Source organism: Coenobita brevimanus, chromosome 112 (genome assembly GCF_032717465.1).
Source record: "Coenobita brevimanus isolate Jiangsu-jjx chromosome 112, ASM3271746v2, whole genome shotgun sequence".
In the NCBI taxonomy this organism is placed as follows: domain Eukaryota; kingdom Metazoa; phylum Arthropoda; class Malacostraca; order Decapoda; family Coenobitidae; genus Coenobita; species Coenobita brevimanus.
In genome coordinates this window covers 13,404,895-13,412,974 of record NC_137065.1, presented here as the reverse complement: position 1 = coordinate 13,412,974, position 8,080 = coordinate 13,404,895, and positions in this window count along the sequence as shown.

Sequence of the window (8,080 nt, the reverse complement as noted above, 5' to 3'; positions counted from 1 at the left end):
CTGTCTCATACGGGATCGGTGTATTGTGTGGGTGTCAGCATTTTGTGAATAATGTAAATCACTGAATAGTAGTTGTGTGGGTGTTGGACTCTTGTGAATAACATGAATCAGTAATTAATAACTGCATGGGTGTTACGAGTGCTAAGTGAATAAGTTACTTAATGACAGTTGTGTGGGTGTTAGTATGATTTGTGAATAAGCGTTATTGAATAGTAGATATCAGTGTGTGTGTGTGTGTGTGTGTGTGTGTGTGTGTGTGTGTGTGTGTGTGTGTGTGTGTGTGTGTGTGTGTGTGTGTGCGTGCGTGTGTGTGTGTTTGTGTGTGTGTGTGTGTGAAGGCTGGGATGTACAGTAAATGTAAGGACCATACCATTAAGCGCTCTGTGGATCGCTTCTCCTGATTTTATCGTATATTTCTTATGTTTTTGGATCTTCCCCCGCGCCCACCTCCCTTATATTGTTGGGGGCACGGTGGCTCAGTGGTAGAGCATGAAGCTCGTAATCGGGGGACTGCGAGTTCAAGCCTCGTCCGGGACTGCTGTGTCGGGAGTGGTAGCGCGCTCCTGTAACCTAGTGGGGCTATATGATCCAAAAAGGCTCTAGCTCGGGGGAATGCCATTTCTCCCATTTCCGTTAAATTGTTGGGGGATTATTATTATTATTATTATTATTATTATTATTATTATTATTATTATTATTGTTTCGCCGATGATGAGAAAGAGGAGTGCGACGATGACGATTGTAAAGCTTCTTGAAATTTTAAGAAAACGATGGCAACGACAGGACGATAATGACAACAACTTCGAAGATGATGATGACGATGAAGTTTGTACTTGTACTGATCATAATGATGATGATGATGATGATGATGATGATGATGATATTGATGGTGATGATGATGATGATGATGATGTTGATGACGATATTGATGGTGATGATGATGGTAAGGAAAAAATGAGACAACAGAGGAAACTCACCCTCGATGCCAGGGTTGCCTAGACCAAGGACGTGTGACTCTGGCCAGTCTCATGTCATTCTTATTTATCATTTTATTTATCCTGTCTCCTAACGATGTTATGCAGCTTACGGCGGACATTTGGAACTAGAGGGGTTGGGTATCGTCTACATTAACCCCTGCTCTGCTAGGGGACTCTTACCTGAATAAAATCGTCTGGTGGTAGCAGAAATAAAAATAGATATTACCTCATTGTACTGAAAAGGTTGATTTGTTTTCTATTTATTGTTGACTTGGCTTGGATCTGTGTATCCAGAGAGAGAGAGAGAGAGAGAGAGAGAGAGAGAGATTGATAGATGAACTGATGGGTAGAGGTATAGATAGACAGAGACGGACGTATGTGGATAAATATAAAGATTGAACAGTAGGTAAATATAGACAGATGAATAGATATGGATTCATAGATAGATAGATAGACAGGTAGTTAGATAGACAGACGGAGAGATGGTTATAGACAGATCGATAGAGGAACGAACGGTTAGGCAAACTGACAGATAAATGGGCGAACTGATGGATGGATATAGATGGGAGGATAGATACATAGAAGATAGATAGGCAGATAGGTAAACAGATACATATATAGTTAGAAAGACAGATAGATGGACTAATTGACTGAGTAACTGATAAATACAGATGTGGAAACGGAGGTAGTTATATGATGGTAGAGTGAACCTCGGCCACCTAGCGCTGAGCAATGGCTTGACAGATGCATGCATATAAATAGGTAGACAGACTGATTAGATAGACAGACAGACAAAGAGATAGATAGATAGGTAGATAGATAGACAGATAGACAGTCAGAAATGTAGGTAGAGAGGTAGGTAGATAGAAAGACATGTGAAGAGAAAAATTAAGATATGAAAAAATTAGGCAAGCGTGCAAAGTAGCTTGAACCTCAGCCAGCCAGTATGGTGCTGGGAGTGGATCTATCTCGGTCTTCCTCGCCTCCTGCTTACCACTCTTCCATCCTGTCTCGTATTGTGCCTTCTCTTAACATCCTCTTTGTTTACTATAATATCTCTCTTATACTTTTTTCATCGTGCTGTCTATTAATAATTCTTCTATTGTCCTTTACACTGTAACCTTTAACACAGTCTCTCTTTCCTGTACCTTCCCTTATCATTGTTTATGGCATTTTTCCAATTTTTATTATACTCTCTCCAATCTACCAAATTTTATCCCACCCAATGTGATAATCACGCTCTCTCACCAATCTCTCTCTTTTATATTCTGTTTATTTCCCTTTCTTCACAGATGTAATATTGTATTCCAGCTGCCGCCAAACGATTGTATTCAGTTTAGAGTGAGTCATGGCATCCTGAGAATCAACGTAAATTTACCAAAGTCAAGCAAATGCTGTGGCTGTTGATTGACGTGCATACTAATGACAGGAAAATGAGAAAGACAGAAGAAAAACAAATTAAAAGGAGAAAGAGAGGAGAAATAAAGGAGAGAAGAAAGGATAAATGTAGAAAGAAAAGCGAGAGAAATAAGAAAAAGCCAGAAAGGATAAACCTAGTAACGAAGTGTAATGCAATACAGGGTGAAGGTGTTAATTAGGTACAGGTGTAGTAGAGTCCCAGGCCGCTACACCTTATTTCAACTCGCCTCCTGACTCTATCGTAGCTTGAGCTGCTGTAATATAGTTGTGACTGATCTAATGTACCTAACTGTGCTGAAGGTGATGCTAATGATGATGACAATGACGATGATTATGTTGATTACATTTAAGAATGTTATCTGTCAATGATGATTATGATGATGATGATGATGATGATGATTAGAATCATGAATAATATAACTGTATCGATACTGATAATGATGATGATGATGTTGGTCGTGACGGTTGCACTGGGAGTGATGATGATGGTGGTTTCAGGTAGGTTAGTGTTGGTGGTGATAACCTTACTCCATCTCGCCTCATACCGCTGTTGTAGCTTGTGATGCTAATGAAGAAGGAAAGGACAAAGGGACAAAGAGAAATGGAGAAAAAAAAGAAAATGAAAGAAATAATGGGAAAAGACAGAAATAGTGTAAAAGAAAAGTAAGTTTGTAAGTAAAAGAGTAATGAATGGTAAATAGAAAGTACAGCTTACAAGAAAAAACGATAAAGAAACATAAAAAGAAACCTAGAGAGAGAGAGAGAGAGAGAGAGGAGACCATAAATATAAGGAACATCAGAGAAACTGAAAGAGAAAGAAAAAGGATACAAGAGAGAGAAAAAAAGGAGCCAGTAGGTGAGAATGTTGGAACTCCAGACACGTTTACTGAGTGCCAGGTCGCTCCCCATTACTTCACTTTGACTCCTTGCATATCTTGTTGCTTTAATGATGTTATATTGTAAAGAAAGACAATAGAAAGGAATAAAGAAATGAAGTGAATAAGAAAACGATAAATGAGAAAGAAAGAGACAGAGAAAATATGAAAAAGGAAAGAACAAAATAGAGAAAGAAAGAATGAAACAAGCAACAAGACAGAGTGAATGTAAAGGAGAAATGAAAGGGAAAAAGAAAGGAAAGGGCGAGGGAAAGGAGGCGGAAGCAAAACAGGCAATTTAGAATACTAGAAGAAAGAAGGACGGGAATGAAGCAAAACGTGAAATAAAGGAGAAGGAAGAAAAGAAAAGGAGAAAAATGATAATGAGGAATAAAGGTAAATTGTTAACTTGGTACACGTATAGTAGAGTCCCAGGCCGCTCCATTTTACTTCATCTCACTTTCTACTTCTTGTGTAGCTTATGTGGATGTAAAATTGTGGAAAAAGAAAGACGTAAAGGGGATATACAACAAAAGATACAGCAAGAGGAAACGAAACTGAAGTAAAAAAAAAAAAAAAAAGATCGAAGATGGCAACGAAAAAGTGAACTAAAAAAATAGAGGAAAATGCAAGAGAATGAGAAATATAAGATGAAAAAATTAATAAAGAAGGGAAGAAAAAGACAGAAATAAGTGAAGGAAGAAGCTAAAGTGAAGAAAGCAGTATAGCTATACTTGATTTTTTTTCCAGCTGATGATCCACTTTCGTGAATGTGGCACCTGCGCACTCCTGCCGCGTGGTTAGTTGGTTTCAATTTCATACCTGAAGTATCATATTTACAAAATGCAGTTGTGCGTTATATTCCAGTTTTCATAAATGCTGTTTTGCATTGTCATTGTACTATACAAACAGACGTGAAACGAGTGTGTATCTGTGCTTCACCCAAACGGAAATGAATTTGACGAAGTTGAATTTGAATTGAAATATTGCTGTAAAAGGTACAGAGTTGTTGCATCTCTATTAAATAAATAAATATATATGCTTACGGATATATATACTTAGGGATAATATCGGCGAAGGTATCGAAGCAATGGAGTAGGTGTGATCCATAATAAAGTCTGACATCTTGCGAGACGAGACAACTTGTTTTTCCCGCCTGGCCGTCTCTCGTGTCCCCCCCTCCTCTGTAGCGGCTGTTCCATTCGCCTTCCCACTTCCACCACTTTACCACTGACAAAAACCGCTAATCTACTTAGAATGGTACTATTGTCTAATGTAACAAGTGCCTAAGTATTATTGTATCTACCCATCCATCTATTGCCAGACGCCTTAATCCTATACGGGGTGGCCACAAACAAATCGCCTCCACGTCGCCCTGTCCCTCGTCATTTCATTGCCCTGCTCCCAGCTCACACCCCCTCTCTCATATACCTCTCCACTCCATCCCTCCATCTCATCCTTGGCCTCCCCCTCCCTCTCTCCCCCTCCACCTCACTCACATATACTCTCCTCGTCAGTCTCTCACTCTCCATTCTCCCCACATGGCCAAACCACCTCAGTGTGTTTCTCCTAACGCTTCCTATCACATCCACATCTACACCACAACACTCCTTCACATCCCCATTTGTCAGTCTGTCTCTCCATGTGACACCACATGCTCCTCTCAAATAATTCATTTTCACTGCTCTCACTCTTGACTTGTGTTTCTCCAACAAGGTCCAAGCTTCACTTCCGTACGTTAGAGCTGGTATCACAATACTGTCATATAGTAACTTTTTCACTTCCATGCTCACTTCCCTGTTTCTTATCACTGCTTTCAAGGAACTACCAACGTTTCTTCCTTGTTGCACCCTTTCAAGCACTTCACCCTCCAAACTTTCATCCTTACTCATCACACTGCACACACTAAGTATCAAGAAACATTTTATTTGCCCCTTTTTTTGTGTGTGTGTGTGTGTGTTTTTTTTATATGTCCGACTCTGGGCAAAGGCTTCAGGACCTATATCTCGGGGGCAGTAGCCTGTCCCAAGGCCCAGTAGTCCTCCTACACCTCCACGTACCCAGCCAAATGCGTTTATATATATATATATATATATATATATATATATATATATATATATATATATATATATATATATATATATATATACAACAGCTCTGTACCTTTTACAACAACAAATATTTTAATTCAAATTCAACTTCCTCAAATTCATTGTCCGTTTGTGTGAAGCACAGATACATACTCGTTTCACGTCTGTTTGTATAGTACAATGACAATGCAAAAGAGCATTTATGAGAATTAGAATATAAGGTACAAGTGTTTTTTGTAAATATGATACTTCAGTTTGAAATTGAAACCAACCAATCACGCGGCAGGAGTGCGCAGGTGCCACATTCACGAAAGTGGATCATCATCTGGAAAAAAAATCAAGTATAGTTATAGTGCCACAAATTTAGTATTCATGTATGTGTTTAGAGGTACTGTAATTTCTAAGTTAGATAGGGTGTAATCTGAATACTAGTTTATAAATTCCTGTCCTAAGTAGTAGTTCATATGTTAATGATTGATGTAGGGTTAACTTAATTTTTATATGTATACATCTCTGTATCTATGCATGGGTGATGTAATTGTGAGTGTTGAGCTATGGGAATTTCTCCATCTGGTAGTGATGAATAACAGATGCGTGCAGCCTTTCCCCTTGTTTGTGCGTCGTTGTTGGGTGCCAAGTTTAAACCTTAAACAGAATAATAATGGGTATGCAATTCTTTCCGTATCATTGTTGTGAAATGCTTACTAATGAAGCAGCTAGAACCCAAATATGTAAGATTAATAGTCAAAAAAGGCCAAAATAATGTCATTTGTGAGAATCAAATAGTCCCGCTTGCCTTAGCCATCACTAGATGGCATAAGCTACCCCAAACTCAAGGCGGGATGGTGGTAAATTCAGTATTTAAATTAAGTAAGGATTGAATCCCAAATTTTCCCCAATTCAATCAAAAGTCCTAACGTCATGTGTACACTACTATATAAATAGTGAAGAAAATTAAAACCCACCATATCGCAAAAACACAATCTCATTTGATCTGGCAGTGGCGTCCTTTGGTGCCCGACAGGCCCCACTCGCTGCTCAAACATCGTGTATAACAGACGTTGGTTCAGATGAGCTGTGCACATTCCTCCTTTTTCCCCCCATTTCTTGTTTAATCCTTACTTGTCGTGAACCATATGAAGTAATGTTGTTAAAAGCTTAACGTAGACTCGTTGCTCAGATATCGTGTATAACAGACGTTTGTTCAGTTCACAGACACGTGACGTCGTGGTGTGCACGAGGCCACCTTGTGATATTGCCCATATGCCAGCCCGAAAAGACTACCCAAGAATAATTTATAAACTGAATGTAGTAGAAATGGTATTATGAATCTATCAGGTGAACTTTTTTTTTATTTTTAGATAAGGTATAGAAATTGGAAAAGTGACGTGATCATGTAACGGAAAGGCGAATTCAAACTCATCAACCGTTTTCTTTCTCTTATATTAATTTGTTAGAAAAATTGGGAGCGTTGAAGGGAACTTAGTGGCTGTGAGCAAAAATGTGATTTTTGAGTTGTTCCTCGAGGCTAAACAAGCCTAAGTGATTATGTATTCTTGGTGATTATGCATTAATGATGATTATGAACTATTAATGATTATGAATTGATAATGATTGTGAATTATTAGTGAATTGCATGGTGAGATTATACTACACGGACGAAATAGAACACGAGTGATTATTATTATTATTATTATTTTTTTTGGTTCGAGGCTATGCCAGCCCGAAAAGACAACTCATGCCAATAAATGTCCCAGTCTTGAGGCTATTGACGAGCCCAAGAATAACCGATAATAAAGAGTGAGGTATGATGACCTCAGAAATCACTTGAATATTCCAATTGTTTCGCTTGGTGACAATATTGTATGATGATCGCCCGAACCATAGTTTTAATTTACAACCCTTTTCCATATGACTAAAGGTCATGTAATTAAAAATGTCTGTTGAGAACCAGTATAGAATTATTAAAGTAGAGTAAAGTATATGTCATTTTTTATACCCAATCAATCAATCAATCATTTCCTGTGGCACCCTCGGGGATGCATAGGGCCTCGATGAACTCACACCACCACATCCTATCTTGTGCTAACTCCTCAAGATCTCCCCAACACTCATCTCCAGCTTCCCGTCTCATTGTCCTCACCCACGTCTCTTTTGGCCTTCCTCTACCTCTCCTACCAAGTGCCACCCACCCTGGTGTACCTCGTACTATTCCCTGTCTCCTATACACATGTCCTAGCCACTTCCATCGTGAGAATCTAACATATTCATCGATCGGCTGCACTCCCGTTATTTCTCTAATTCTACTATTTGGTATCCTTTCCCACCACTTAACTCCTAATATTCTTCTAAGTGCTTTATTTTCAAACACCAAGAATTTATTTTCCATAGTCACTGTGCTGTACCAAGACTCGTGTTCATAAATTAAGATACTCCTAACCATTACCTTATAAAGTTTGATTTTTGTATGCACAGAGAAATTGTTATTATTCCAAATATTTTTAAGCATTCCCATTGCCTGATTAGCCTTCTTTAACCTTTCCTTGAATTCAAAGTTCAAAGAACCATCCTTGGCTAAATAAGTACCTAAATATTTAAACCTATCAACTTGCTTTACAACCATACCTCCAATTACACATTCCTGCGCATTTTCCATATTCATATTGATTATTTCAGTTTTTCCACAATTAATAACCAAACCCACCTTGCGACCTTCACT